This window comes from Strongylocentrotus purpuratus, unplaced genomic scaffold (genome assembly GCF_000002235.5).
Source record: "Strongylocentrotus purpuratus isolate Spur 01 unplaced genomic scaffold, Spur_5.0 spur5_scaffold_14, whole genome shotgun sequence".
Lineage (NCBI taxonomy): Eukaryota > Metazoa > Echinodermata > Echinoidea > Camarodonta > Strongylocentrotidae > Strongylocentrotus > Strongylocentrotus purpuratus.
Genome location: NW_022145599.1, coordinates 29995305 through 30010393, shown reverse-complemented (window position 1 = coordinate 30010393; position 15089 = coordinate 29995305). Strand labels below are relative to the sequence as shown.

The window sequence follows — 15089 nt, the reverse complement described above, 5'->3', positions numbered from 1 at the left end:
AGTGCCATGTGAAGAAAATGGGTTGCCATAGCACTTTGGCGCTTGGGCATTCCAGATGCTTTTCGAACCATATCAGAACTTTTTGGTGTTGGAATTTCAACGGCTAACAAAATAACGTGTAAAGGCTGCCTTGCAATTGCACAACATCTCCAGCAAACAAATATTTCATTTCAAGAAGGAAATGCACTAAAAGATGTTATAAGGGGCTTCAAGGAAAAATGGAACTTCCCTCAATGTGTTGGAGCTGTGGATGGGTCACACATTGAGATTAATGCACCTCCAGAGAATGCTGTCGATTATGTAAATCGAAAAGGATACCATCCATCATTCTTCAAGCCCTTGTTGATGATAAGTGCTTGTAAGTATCCCTCCCCCCCCCCCCCCCCCTCTCTCTCTCTCTTTACTTCATTTCCATGGTAAAGTTGCTTTCATACACAATGTTTATAGTTATAGTGAATATAGAAATAAATGAATAAAAAACGAGTTTTGACACATTAATGGCATGGGACAAATCGCTAAATTTTGAAGTTTGAACATATGCAAATCTTAGTAGGAATCTTTAAAAAATAAATCATGAGATATGCCAAACATTATTTTGGCGATGTGCTCTCTAGTGTTGCAGCTCCTAGCTATCATGAATAATGTATTTTAAGTGTTTTGTCTGCCATTTGATTTTACATGGGCAATCAAAGCTTTTCTCACACATCTACCTTGTGCCCATGCACTCTTTGATGGAGCGGGACTAATTCTACAGTGTGGCCAGGGAGGATGCACTCAAACTCTGCAGTGAACATTTTCTGAAAGAGGATTATGCGAGAGGTGAGCCTGTACTAAATTTTCTATTCTTCTGTCCCCAATTCTAAGATGTGGCATCTAGCCACCTGAGAGTCATCAACAGCCTGCTTGACAACTACGCGAAGACCTCCAGCGCTGGACGACCCAAGAAACTGCGCGAGTCTACCTGGGACAATCGCTTGGCACTGAGGCTCACTGGAGATCATTTCGCTGATCAGAGGAAGGAAAAAGGGAAGACCCGGTATTACCCTGATTGCGTGGTCTGCTCGAAGAAGGCCAGGAATGGCAGAGTCACAACTTCCTTCTTCTGCGAAACCTGCAAGCTGCCAATGTGTCTGAACCCTTGCTTCAGACGTTACCACAGCCCATAGATTGTGGAATCTATCAGTGACAATCAAACTCTATCACATCTTCAAACGCAGCCAACTAGATGTGAGAGACATCCTTGTTTTCATCAGAGAGTGGATTCTTCAATCTTCTTTACATTGATGCATTATTACATCCGGCCTGGATTACAAGAAGACATCCGTCGATTGGGCGAACTTTCTGCAAGACATTACTCGCAAGTATGTGAACGACCTGCACTACTCCTGAGGATGGAGAAGACATTATGAATGTCTATTTGGCCGGAGATGTAAGTACAACCATGGTGATCCGAGAGGACTAAAAGTTTGGATCTTCAGCATGGTAGAGAGGAGCACTAATATGTTGATCATCTACCCAGTAGATAATAGGGATGAGGCGACTCTGCTCCCCTCATTAAGAGGCACATTGCCAATGGCTCTACAATCTACTCCGACGGCTAGAGAGCTTACTACAAGCTCAATGAGAGAGGGTACAAGCACTCGACGGTGGAGCATAAGCATAGCTTTGTACAGCAGTATCGCGCTATCGCAATACTGAAACGAGCGAGATCAAAGAGGTGCATACTAACATGTATTGCTGTATTCGTCAAGATTTTCTCCATTGCGATGAGATAACCTGTTCCTATGAGGCATGCTATTTTTCTGAATTTTCGAAGGTGCTGCATGATTATATGAAATAGTAGAACATTTGTCATGTCATGAGAAAACTCATTTTTGTTTCTGTTTGCTTTTATTGTAATGCAGGAATACATCTGAGAGAGGAAAAGGAAGCTACACACCACCACCATCTCCTTCCTTGTGCTGTGCCCACCATCTTTCTCGGACATCCTCCCTATAAACAAACCCATGGCTCAAGACTCCCAACAAAACCATGTACAACATCCAAAAGTGTTCCAGTGCCTCCAAAGAAACCCTACGACATCGCAAAAGAACATGACTATTCTTCTTCTATCCCAATTGATCAAAAACTGAAGATAGCCAGACAGTAACTGCAGGATGCCAAGAAACAGCTTAAAGTGGTGAAACAGAGAGTAAAGAGGAGAGATGGAAAAATCAGTACTCTCTTACAGGCAGTCCACAAAAACATGCTTGTTAGCAAGGATCAGCTTGGCCTACTTCAACACAACTTTGAAGAGAACACATTTAAACTCTTTGAAAATGAGCTGAAAGCTAAAGACACAAACAAGCATGGTCACCATTATTCCGAAGAGCTGAAATTTTTTGCAGTGACTCTCCATTTTTACAGTTCCCAGGCTTACGATTTCCTCTGCACTTATCATTGCCTCCCTCATCTATCCACCATACGTCAGTGGAGTACAGGTTTAAATTGCCAGCCTGGTATTCTCACAGAAGTCATCGCACATCTCAAGGAAATGGTTGCAGCACACCCCCATTATGGCACATTGCATGCTTATGCTAGATGCAATGGCCTTCAAGAAAGAAGTGGTATTCGAACAGAAGACAGGCAGCTACGGTAGATTCATTGATTGCGGCAACTTTCACTTTGCTTTGTCATTTATTTGTGTGTACATTATTGAGCATATGGCTATTAATTAAATATGTACACTATATTTACTCTTGAAGTAGCCTGATTATTTTCTTGTGATACATATTCATTTGGGATCCAAAAGGGTTTGTTGCTTTCTTGTACAGTAAGAACATTTGAAGAGGTGTATTACCCCGCTACCGTGGAAATCGTTTGCGAGTTTTACGATGAATTCACAGAACTGCTCAACATCGGTACATGATATGGTGGGTTGAGGAGCGCCATCCTACATGACTTTTCTACTTCGACAGCGGAAGTAAAACTTCAGGTATTGGGTCTCATTGGCAAATATCTTACAAGTCCCTTGGGGAAAATATAACTCCGTTTGGGGAATTGAATAATTTATTAAACCTCAAGGCAGGCAATATCTGTATAATAGTACCGGTACTTTTTTTCTTTCTGATTACACGCTCATGGAGCCCGATACGAAAGGCGTGTTCAACGTTCACTTCATGGACAAGAGGGAGGTTGACATGAAGAGTCCAGTGATGGAGGCAAAAGGATTCAAAGAAAGCCTCCACAAATATCGCTCTGGTCGCAGACTCTTGCTCTGGTACAGATGATCGAGAATCTTCCCTGGGAAATACATTCACGGAGAAGCCTCTAGGAGTCTACCTGGTAATTACATAAAATCAAACAGTATATATTTTGTTGGAAAGTGAAGGGCAGGCAGCACAGTGACTATAAAGGAAACTCAAATAAGAAACATAGCTAACTAAAGGAAATTAATTCAGTCCAAAATTTTCTTCAAAGACATTCTTTTAATGCAACTTGTGTAACAAGATCAGCCGTAACAAAATAAAAGCTGTAAAGACTTATATTTCTCGACTTCCAAACAAAGAAAGAAAAAAATTAATTGAACTCCCAAGGTCAAGAAATGCCATCTCCTATGTTTAAACATAAAGACATTATATGATAATGTGATATGTAGTATACAAGAGTGGAATATTATTGTTGTTATTTTGATCATTATTATTATTATTTTTATCAATTATTATTAATATTGTATCCCCTGGCAGTATGCCCCAGGATACTTTGGATTCAGCAGCTGACACTACCGCGCCATTTTTAACAGATCGCAAGGAGTTAGAGACATTTGCTGGAAGGAATTAAAAGGAAGTTTCATTTGATCCTTTAACGATAAAGACAAAAGTCTACAATAAAAAGAAAAAATGGGGCAGAAAGTCTCAACACAGACTTAAGTATTTTCAGAAGTCACTACCCATATAATATAATTTGTGTGAAAGCTTCAATATAAGAAAGGTAGGATGGTACATCGGACAAGGTATAAAAAAAGTTTGGGATGTTTTAAGAACAAGAGTTCACTAGATCTACATGTATGCACATATCAAATTGGCAATTTGATGAGTCAATTGTTACATATCGATGGTCAACTTTCCCATTGCCATGCGCTAAAATATCTTTAATTTGCAGTTTTCTCCTTTTCTCTTAGGGCAGTACTCAAATTATATTGTGAATAGCATGTCATATAGTAATAACAGTAATACAACAAATTAATATAGTGTTTGTGACAAGTTCTGCCAAGGTTGTCAAGTTGGAGAAAGCCACCCGTGGACAAGCTTCAAATGAAGAATGGGTACTTCCAAGAAAAGGAAGAGTTATTGGCTCTATCACTCACAGCGTTTTCACAAAAGGAAAGAGGTTGATGGGCAGTCAGGGGAAGAGTTTAGACTGTGGAGCAAATGTTAAGCAGATTTTGGGGTACACGACTGTGAACCCAAACATACCGTCACTGAAGTATGGGAGAGAGTTAGAGGACGAGGCTCGATACAAATATAAGGAAGCGATGAAGTCGGCAGGGCATAAGCACCTTTGTGTTGAGGAGTGTGACCTTCAAATAAAAGGGGACCAGGTGTATGTTGGAGCAAGTGCCGATGCTGTTGTGTCCTGCAGGTGTTGCGGGTCAGGGCTGTTAGAAATTAAATGCCCCATTTCCGTAGCGCACACACAACCTAATGAAACCCTTCCTTACGTCAACATGATCAATGGCAGACCCTCCCTCAAGGAGAATCATCCATACTTCTCCCAGGTGCAGCTACAAATGGGTGTATGGCAGAGGACCTGGTGTGACTTCTTTGTTTATTCCAGGCATGGGCATCTGTGCATTCGTTTACATTTTAATCAACATCGTTGGAATGAACTCCTCATAACATGTGAACAAAAATTTAGAGCTAAAATAGCAAAAGAACTTGTAACCAGAGAACTGTATCGGTAGGCCTACTCTAACTTTAACGTTAGAATTGTCAAAGTGTCACAGTGGCAGTGAAAGTGTGTGGCCCAAAACTAAAAAGTTGGTACGTTACTGTTCTTATAAAAAATATGACAAAGTACGATTTGTGTCTTCCTTTCAGAGATTTAAGTTTTATGTTGTGAGTTTAAATACTAGTCAGAAATGTTCAAAAAATAGATATTGGAGTAATTTAAATTCATCATATTTCTCTAGTTCGTTCGTTAGTGTCTCCTTAGATCTTGATCTTCGGAGTAGTTGCTACAACCGGCCGTGTCAGACACGTTGCCCCGGGGTGCGAGATAGGACTCTTGTAGCGTGCCCCCACTTTACACAATTATACAATAACAATTAACATTACATTGCTGCTTTAATGATTTGTGTGTTGTGAGGTGCATGAGGGTTTTTATTAAATAATGTAGAATCATCTTGTTGTGATAATATGTAAAATATTTTGATGCTTGAGGAAGATTAGAAAGCCCCCAGTCTCTTGGATTGGATCATGTTTTAAGAGCGGGTACACACATCTAGAAATTACCAGGCATTGGACTAGGGAACCTGATTGGTTCACAACTTTTAGAATTTGGCTACCAAAGTGAACTAATTGTCAAATCTTTTCTTTTGTTTTGTAGTCCTACAATAATCTTATTCTCTGTGCATAGGTTGGGTTTTTCCTGCATCAATTGTCACCGACCAAGGGAGGGAGTTCAACGATCAGTTAGTGGCAGAGATGCTGAAAATGACGGGTACAAAGCACCATGTCTCATCAGCAGATCACCCTCAAACAAGTGGCCTGTGAGAAAGGTTTAATCAAACCTTGATCAAATGTCTGGAAATGGCGGTGAGAGGGGACTCAGCATTTCAACCTCTGAGAAAGGTTTAATCAAACCTTGATCAAATGTCTGGAAAAGGCAGTGAGAGGGGACTCAGCATATCAACCTCAAACAAATGGCCTGTGTGAAAGGTTTAATCAAACCTTGATCAAATGTCTTGAAAAGGCGGTGAGAGGGATCTGTGCTGATTGGGATGAGGAGATTAGCACCATCTTTTTAGCATATCGCACTACCAGACAGGACTCTACCAAGTTGTCCCTGTTTAGAGTCATGTATAATAGGAATAGCCGTCTGTTTATAATGGGTATCAAGATACAAATTCTCCCAAAAGGAAGAGCGAACATGATTTCAAGATACTTAGGGGAATTTCTGAAGTAATAATATGGGAGGTCGAATTGAAAGGGGGTCTGTAAAATCATCTGCATGTATGTTACTTTTTACCTTGTTATGCTGACACTCTTAACCCATTCAGGGATTCAATGACCTCACACAATGGCGAATTGTTCCAATACAATCCAACCTGCCTCCTACAGTACATCACATCAGCTACAAGGCCATTCCCAGAACAGTAATTTTAATATACCCGCCTGATATCTCTTGGCAAGAGATAACCGCCTTTGCTACAATTGTTTGACAGCAGGTCGCCAATCCAGCAAGTGCTTTCTGAATCAGACCTGTTCTGTCAAGGGATGCTACAGAAAGCATACAAGGTTTCTCCATTTCCAAAGGGAAGATAATCCAACTGAAAGAGTCATACAGAAGGACTCTGATACAGCAGATATAATAGATGTGCACAACTCCTTTTCAGAGAGTACCAGTGCTGCCACAAGGGCTGCCATCACACGCAAATAAGGAGTGCTTGCAGTCTGTAAAATGAAGTACGTATTATGAAGTGAATACATAAATAGGAATTCATTTTAAATTTTAGGGGGCTACTTTTCCAATCTGATGAATATACAGATATTTTCGCATAATACCCTATGGTAATTATAGGGGCTACCTACTGCTTTCAGGGGGCTATTTGGAAAAATAAGGGGGCAAAAATTGCTGATGACATTGAAACTATCAAGAGTACCCTCGAACATCTACAAAAGCACCTTCGAATAGAAAAAAGAATCCAACATCTTGTTGTTGTGGGGAATTCCAAGACCTACGGCCATTTGGTGAAAATCAAGCAGGAATGTGTGCAGGACATGGAGTGGTTAATACCGTTTCCCGGAGACTGGCACATTTTGAAAAATCTACAGCCTGTGCTCATGAAGATCTACTGGTATTGAAAAGCACAATGGAAGAAATTTCTCAAGCCATTGTAGACCACGACAAAGATGAAACCATAGCAAAAGTGGTAACTTCTATAAAAAATACAATGGGGGATCAGGGGCCAACCAACCCACAGTTTAATGCCCAACTGAAATCATTCAGAGAACAACTTCTATCGTGTTGCTTGTACACGACTTAGTTCTCTTGATACTACCTTGCATTGTACAGCCAAGGTACCTTGTGTAGTTTTTTGTCCAATTTGCTCAGGTTTATTATTTTGTTGGGTGATTCACATTTCATGTTATATTGCACTTTCCCCTCAGCCTGAAGCTTGCACAAATCATGTCTACAGATTCTCCTATAGAAGGTGCTTCTACCTCATCCACTCCCCCATCCCCCCCCCCCCACACCCCACCCCTTCTGTTGGGGCAGTAAGCTTGAAGCTTCCTCCATTTTGGAGGAATGACCCAGAAGTGTGGTTTGCCCAGGTGGAGGCCCAATTTTTCACGAAAGGGATCTCATCAGAAAGCACCAAGTTTAGTCACACAATTCAATGCTCCAGCCGGAGATAGCACAGGAGGTTAGAGACATTTTGATCAACCCACCTAAAGCGACTCCATACACAACGTTGAAGGCTGAGTTGGTGAAACGGACGACAGCATCAGAAGAGCGCGGTTACAGATGCTCCTCACGGAAGAGGAATTGGGTGACCGGGAGCCCATACAACTACTCCGACGCATGCGTGCACTCTTAGGTGAACGTCAGTTGGAAGGGGGCATCTTACGCCAATTGTTCATAAAACGCCTACCAATAGACAATCTTGGCTTCGGCTAACCCTCAAACATCATTCAAGGAGTTAGCGACAAGTTGTTTGATTGTCGTTGATTTTAAACCACAGCCCTACAGGAAGTGTGTCCTGTTATTTTCAAGTTGATGTTTTATTACACAGATTTTGTGTCTGTTGATTAAATATCAGTTATAAATTTCAGTGAAACTTTACATTTATGTATTCTTTTGTAGTTTAATGAAAGACTATCTTGTATGGTTGAACTTGACTTAATTAGTATAACTTGAGATTGAGAGGTGATAAATGCAGCTTTCTAAATTCTAGTGAATGTTTAAAGATTGATTAGAGTGAGAAATTGGTGTATGTTTACCGGTACATTAATAATCATTACCCTGAAATTAGATAGATCCCCTCAACACTTGTTTTACTAAAGAAGTTTATTTTTGTCTTCATGTCAACAATGCAAGATAAAATTGTTGGTAAGATGTGTGGAAATGTCCAGTACCATAGTGGTATAGTTATTGCAGTCCCATATTCAAATTTGTGCTGTTTTTTTTTTCCTCTTGCGGCGCAAAGGCCGCACCCAGACTTTTTGATATTTTCTCTTCCAAAAATATTGTGACCTTAACGCCGGCAAATACGGTATTTGGAAAAATTAGGGGGCAAAAATTGCTGATGACATTGAAACTATCAAGGGTACCCTTGAACATCTACAAAAGCACCTTCGAATAGAAAAAAAGAATCAAACATCTTGTTGTTGTGGGGAATGCCAAGACCTACGGCCATTTGGTGAAAATCAAGCAGGAATGTGTGCAGGACATGGAGTGGTTAATACCGTTTCCTGGAGACTGGCACATTTTGAAAAATCTACAGCCTGTGCTCATGAAGATCTACTGGCATGCAGGTCTTCATGTGCTGGCTGTGAAGAACCACAAAGGGGCAACACTGACTTCTCTGGCATCAAGTGGCCACTTTAAACCGACGCACAGGTTTCTACTTACTGCATGGGAGGCAATGTTCCAATGCCAGCTGCTGGCTTTCATGTGGAGGTTTAACATGAAAGAAGCACAACCTGACCTGTTTGAAGAATTCACAAGAAAGCAGGCAGAAGAAGATGGTAAATACAAGTTGTAGCACAGTTCCATCCATCGAGATGCCCTCTCGTACATGCTTCTATACTACGCCATTCGTACATGCAATTGGCATCTCAGAGTCGCTGCTTTGAAGATGATGGGACCGCTCTATGTATCTTCATTTGATACCTGGCCACTTGTCAGACTGCAAATGCCGCCTTCAATTCTCAACCACTTGGAAAAAGGAGGGTTTGTGGTGAGCTTGAAGGGGCGTGCATGACAATGTATAGCGTTGGATGAATCCCATGAAACCCTTATCAACAGTGGTATCAAAATGGCTCTCCATAAGCCTGATCCTTACCTGATGGACAAGCTTGCCATGTAGCCCCCGTACAGGGCAATGGGGCAAGAAAGGGTGCATCATCAAGTTCTTCCATCAGGGGACACTAACAGATTATATTTGTAGCTTTTCCTTGATGAATTAACCTTTAATTTCATATTTACCAGGAAGAAGAACTAGACATTTTTCAAAAGTATGGACGGTATGTCCAATTCTGCTCACCGGAGCCTTGTAAGCAAAAAACATCAAGCCACCACATATCCAATATAAAACAAGTTGAACAGCTACTAGGAGAAGGAGGGAAGAAACAACTCTTCGTTGAGAAGGGAGCAATGTTCAGGTAATGTTTAATAATGCAAGAGCTATTTGGCTTTGGAGTTGGTTGTGGTTAAGAAAGGATGAAAGGTCACAAATGACTTTTTTATATTACGGGGAGTCATGGATCTGGATCTGGGTATATAGGTGGCCTGACAATTGCATGTATGGTGTTCGGATAGTGGAATTTATATTAGTGCTGTAGCCGAACCGCCGAACCGAACGGAAGTTCGCCGAACATGGCACTTCCGAACCGAACCGAACCGAACCGAACGCAAAGGCCTGGTTCGGATGTTCGGCAGAAAAATATAAAAGTTTTTTGCAAGCTAATAAACTTGTCATTTTGTACCTAATTTTCATGTCATGATTGCTCATTTTATATTTACTTTTTTCCCATTTTCCGCCTTTGTGATTTATGCCTATCCAGTGGTGGGCGCGACTTCACTGACCAACCATTTAAATCCCAAATCCTGACCACGCTACGTCGCGATCGCAAGCCATAAACAAGAATACATGTGCGTAATCAAAACAAATTCAGCCAAAACCCATTCAACAAAAAATTAATATTTTAATGGTAATGATATCAGACAAATTTTACAATATAAATAATGAAATAAATATATATTATAGTATAGTATTTATTTATTTAGGAAAAAATAGGGATTTTATATTTTTCCTATTGAAAATAAAAACTTATAAAAAACAGTTATTGACGAGCCTGAGTCTCTATATTCAAGATGGCAGCTTTCATGACTCTAACATTAGACAACAACCGTCTCGGAAAATCTTTAAAAAATATCATTTATTGACAAATTGAAAACATGATTCTTTTAAAATTGAAAATAAAACACGATTCAAGACGGAAATACGAATGTAAGTAGTATTTTTCTTCACAAATAATTACGTTTAGAGCAGTTTTTTAATGTGAAATTCGTGCTGGTCGGAAGCAGTGTGCAGAAGTCCTCCGTGCTGGTCGGGCCCGGCAGGCCGGCAGGCCAGCCCAGTGCCGACCGGCGTGGCTATAACGCTGCTTGCTATTATATTACCGAACCCCGAACCGAACCAAGTTCGGGTGAAAAATTGCCGAACTCTGCCGAACCGAACCGAACACGAACATAGCGTCTGACTTACAGCACTAATTTATATGTTCTGTACGTATTGCCGTGCTTTGAGTTTTTTTGCTTTTAGATAGATTTTTCTAGGTAGTTTGTGATTATCGCCAAATGTCTTCAAAATATTCTACTGTTGAAATGATGATTGTTGAAAGCTTTCAGCTTCGGAAAGTTACGGCAAGCGGTCGTCAATATTTATTCGGCCATGTGATCGAGAGTGGTGTCGAAACAACGGCCATTAAGGGGTGCTTCGTCAACGATGTTACCAGTGAAGCGGCAGTGGACCTCCTCAATTTGAAGGCTCATGATAAGATCATTGTAACCCACGTTGTGGGAAAGGGAGGCCCCAGTCTCCGTTTGCTCGCCAATGCTATGGTAAGTGAAAGTTTGGAACTTTTTGGTGTTCATTTTTGAAAGGATTTTTGTTGAGTTAGCGTCCACTTTTGACTTTCTGAAGATCGTGAAATAACGTGTTTCAAATATTTAATCGTTTAGATGAAATGTCATCATTTAACTTGGATGAAAGATAGGCCTAAGCTAGTCTTTACTCCCTACAAAGTTAGATTTTATGATATATTAAGGATTGGGTATGTTTAGACAGTTAAATCTTTTTCTTCTTTAGATTTATTTTTCGGCAGAGTCAAGGTTGGGAGGTTTTCAAAAGAAATCTATTGTCCACGATGCGAAACACAGAACATTTCTACATGGGGGATTTCTTTCCACCACACATATTTCAATTGATGCGAAAAATACTGGCTAGGACACTATTTCAAACAATGTGATATTCTGTATTCTTAGTCTCTTTTTTATCATTAAATATAATGAACAATACGACTCCAAACTTGATGCATTTCAACTAAGAGTTCAAGAACTTGCAAATAATTTGTGAGTAGCAAATCCAAATAGAGCAGCGAATCTAAACAAAGACATCATATCTACCATAAAGAGTACTATGACAGACCAAGGGCCAACTATGCCCCAATTCAGCGATAAGCTTAAAGTACTCAAGGAGGAGTTGTTGCCTGAAGTTGTCAGCAACTGGGACACTTTAGAAGAGGTAGACAAAGCAACATGTAGGCAGTTTGCCACATTCTATTGTAAAATGCACCCGCTGATCAATTTCGCGGAGGAGGTAGACAGATAAAATCCTACGAGGACATAGCATCAGAAGGAAAGATGACACCTACACTCCAAACAGGGGAATCGGGTGTACGACGACTCATCAGAACTGCCAGTAAGGCCTATCATCACAGGGGATCGGACAAATCGGGTGTCGAAGACTCCTCCACTTCCTACTTCACACATGAATTTGACTCGACAAATCACTTGGTAGACTATGTCGGGAATAGAGCCAATATTCTTTTTGAGGGAGCTGCCGAGACATATTTTCATTTGCAGCACTTCCGGAGCTTTGTGTCAATCCTCCCTGAACCCAACAATCTTCTCCGTGCCATGGCTGAAGATACCTCAGACAAAGTGTACAAATCACAAGACAGTCACAGAGCCTTCCTGGACAGCGGTAAAGACTTCTGATAACATCCTCGGGCTAAATGACATGCTGCACCAGTTACAAGTGAAACTGACAGCATGGAAGGATGCTGGTGCCGAGATGTTATCAGGTGTGTCAGCAGTGACAGGCATCTCCCCAGAAACGGACAACATCTATGATAAGCTGTACAAAAAGATGCAGATAAACATGCCATATGTGTCCAAGCTCTGGAGCTGATTTGTTGCGCCATCCTACAGATATTAGAGCGTCAATGCAAGGACCAACTACCAGGGGGAAAGTACTGGAAGCCAGCAGCTGCATTTGAGCAGTCGTTCTCTAATGTACTGTCAACCAACCTTATAGGAGAGCGAGATTACGCAATTTTAGACATGTTAGTCAGGCAGAAGCCATCAGCAAGAGTGATAAGCTTAGAAGCACTCATCATGTGGATCAATAACAAGACTGTAGGGTGGATACATAGCTTAGATGAGGCAAGAAAGACAGAGCTTATGACTGTAGCTAGATCGAGAGCTCCAGCTGTACTTCAAAAATACAAAGACAGGATGTCGACAATAGCAAAAAAATGGAGGCTGAAAGTTGAAGAGGAGAGAAAGAGAAGATTGAAGAGCTGAAAGATGTAAAATTACAGGCAAAGAAGATGGAACTGATAGTCAAAGAACTTTAAGAAGAACTGAGTGAATGCAGAGCGATTTTAAAAGCAACTGACTGTGCAGCTAATGAAATGTAAACAGCAGATAGAAAAGTCAAGGAAAGACAAAAAAAAATTGTACCAGTCATATTGGTATGAAAACAAAAAAGGAGAGAATGAAGACAACACCTTTGGCTCTCGAGAAAAAGAACTAGCCTATTTTCAGACCAGGATTAACACTTTGACGAACAAAAACAAAGAACTGGCAGATCTTGTTGATCTCCTCAAGGACGACGAGATACAACATTCAAAGATGGAAAATATTCGGAGGAAATACAAATAACCATTATGGAACTCTTGGCCTGCAATGTCCCCATGGCAAAAGTCAGTAAAGTAATGAGGGTAGTATTGAAGAATTTGGCAGGAAAAGATTTAGAGCAACTCCCATCACTTGCTACAGTCTCACAGATTGCTGTTGAAACAAGACATCTAGTTGATGTAGAACAGCAATGTTGGCAAACAATCTCACAGGCGCTTTAGGCAATTGCCTGCATGGTGATGGGATGACTAAGTACAACAAAAAGTATCAGGGTTTTCAAGTCACTTTGCCTGATGGTTCAACCCGCACCATGAGCTTGACTGAAATGGCCAAAGGATATACAGAGGGAACAATGGAGGCTTTCACGGATGGATTGAGAGAGCTGAGAAGTGCTATCAACAGGTGAGAATACAGACGCCATCTACAACAAGCTAATCTGCTCATTCAAAAGCACTATGACAGACCAAGGACCTGAATTGCACCAGATCCTGAAATCACTAGAAGAAATTTCAACTTGCGGGAGAGCAACGCTTCAAAGAACAGAAACTCAAACAAAGTAATAAGATTGAACATGAAAGGCATGTTCATATCCAGATTGATGGCATGATGATGCAGCTGTACTACCTGTATCAAAGACCTCCAAAGAAGTGGGGGGAGCTGCAGGCAGTAGCCACAGCTTTGGAAAAGGATCTACTGAAGCCAAGCCGGTCCCAGGGCACTCAGTGGCTGGATCATCGCCGTAGAGGGTCGTGATGCCTGGCAACTGACTACCATGCCATCGTAACTCGGTGTAATGAGTATGCCTCTGGGCAGAGAAGAGATATATTCTACCAAGTGATGCTGCCAAGATGAAGGGGTACCTCAAACTGCTTACAGCACCTAATTTTGTTTTCCATATGGCCTTGTACAGAGACATAGTAGAAGTTGCAGCTGGGGCTGTCCCTTGTATTCCAGAGAGACAACCTCCTCATTTCTGCAGTTCGCAGTAGTGTGTCTGCCACACAAGCCACATTGACCAGAATGGAGACACATCCAGGTATTTATCTGAGGCATGTTCACGCTGCTGCAGGCAGAGCAAGACAGAACCCCATTTCACCTTCTCTGGCGTGGACAGTGATGCTAGACCTTTTCATGCCTTTGAAAGTGTGAAAAAGAAGATCATCCAAGCCATGATTTATTGCCTTGATGTCAGGTTTTCTGATTTCTGGCAGAATCCCATCATTCTGGCATCAGATAATCTTAATGTAACAAACTTTATCTCTTTAAACCCTTTTATATAGTCTCATTCATTTTTATTTTTTTTAATGGACTCTCGGTCTGTGCCTGATTTACTTATTGCACAGTTCGAGAGTCCCCTATTGATGTTATTGTAATGATGTATACTTCTTGTTGTTAATGTTTATATGTCCTTTTTGGCGATGTTAGGTAATGATAGTTTAGTTATTTGATTTTAAAAAAAAAAACTTATGTAAATTATGTATGTATTTGTTACTGCTTTTTTTTATGTATATTTGTTTTTTTTCTCTCAATTTTGTACCCAAGACAGGTGTCAGTCTTCGGACTGTTTGCTCTTGGTTTTTTATTTCAATACAATCCTATATAACTTTCCTGATGCATTCCAAGAAATTAGGCATGGAGAGTATTACTGCTCTTGAGGATCACTTCTTCTCTCTCCACTTCTCTCAGTGGAATGGATGAAGCTTAAGGGGGGTTTTTATAGTTTACAGGGGATGATGGTCTGAAAAATATTTTTTAATTCACTTTACTCAGGGATGTCTGAAATACCATAATACTAATTTTAATGTTCAATAAAGCACAACAAGTACATTAAATTCAAGTTCAAAATGCTATTATCATGGGATGTCCAATGATATTCCTAACCAGATAATCAAATCAAATTCGCTTTTGTTCTTTAATTATACATATGTGTGACAATTTATCAATATCAGTTCTAATGG

At 40.6% G+C, this 15089-nt stretch overlaps 1 long non-coding RNA gene across 1 annotated transcript; it reads right to left on the bottom strand.

Moving 5' to 3' along the window:
- Positions 1-655: 655 nt before the first annotated feature.
- Positions 656-5934, bottom strand: LOC115923623. The gene is made up of 2 exons (XR_004064010.1): positions 5894-5934; positions 656-5820 (listed from the first exon to the last, which is right to left on the bottom strand). It is a non-coding gene; the product is annotated as an uncharacterized LOC115923623 (long non-coding RNA).
- Between the last annotated feature and the right edge of the window lie 9155 nt (positions 5935-15089).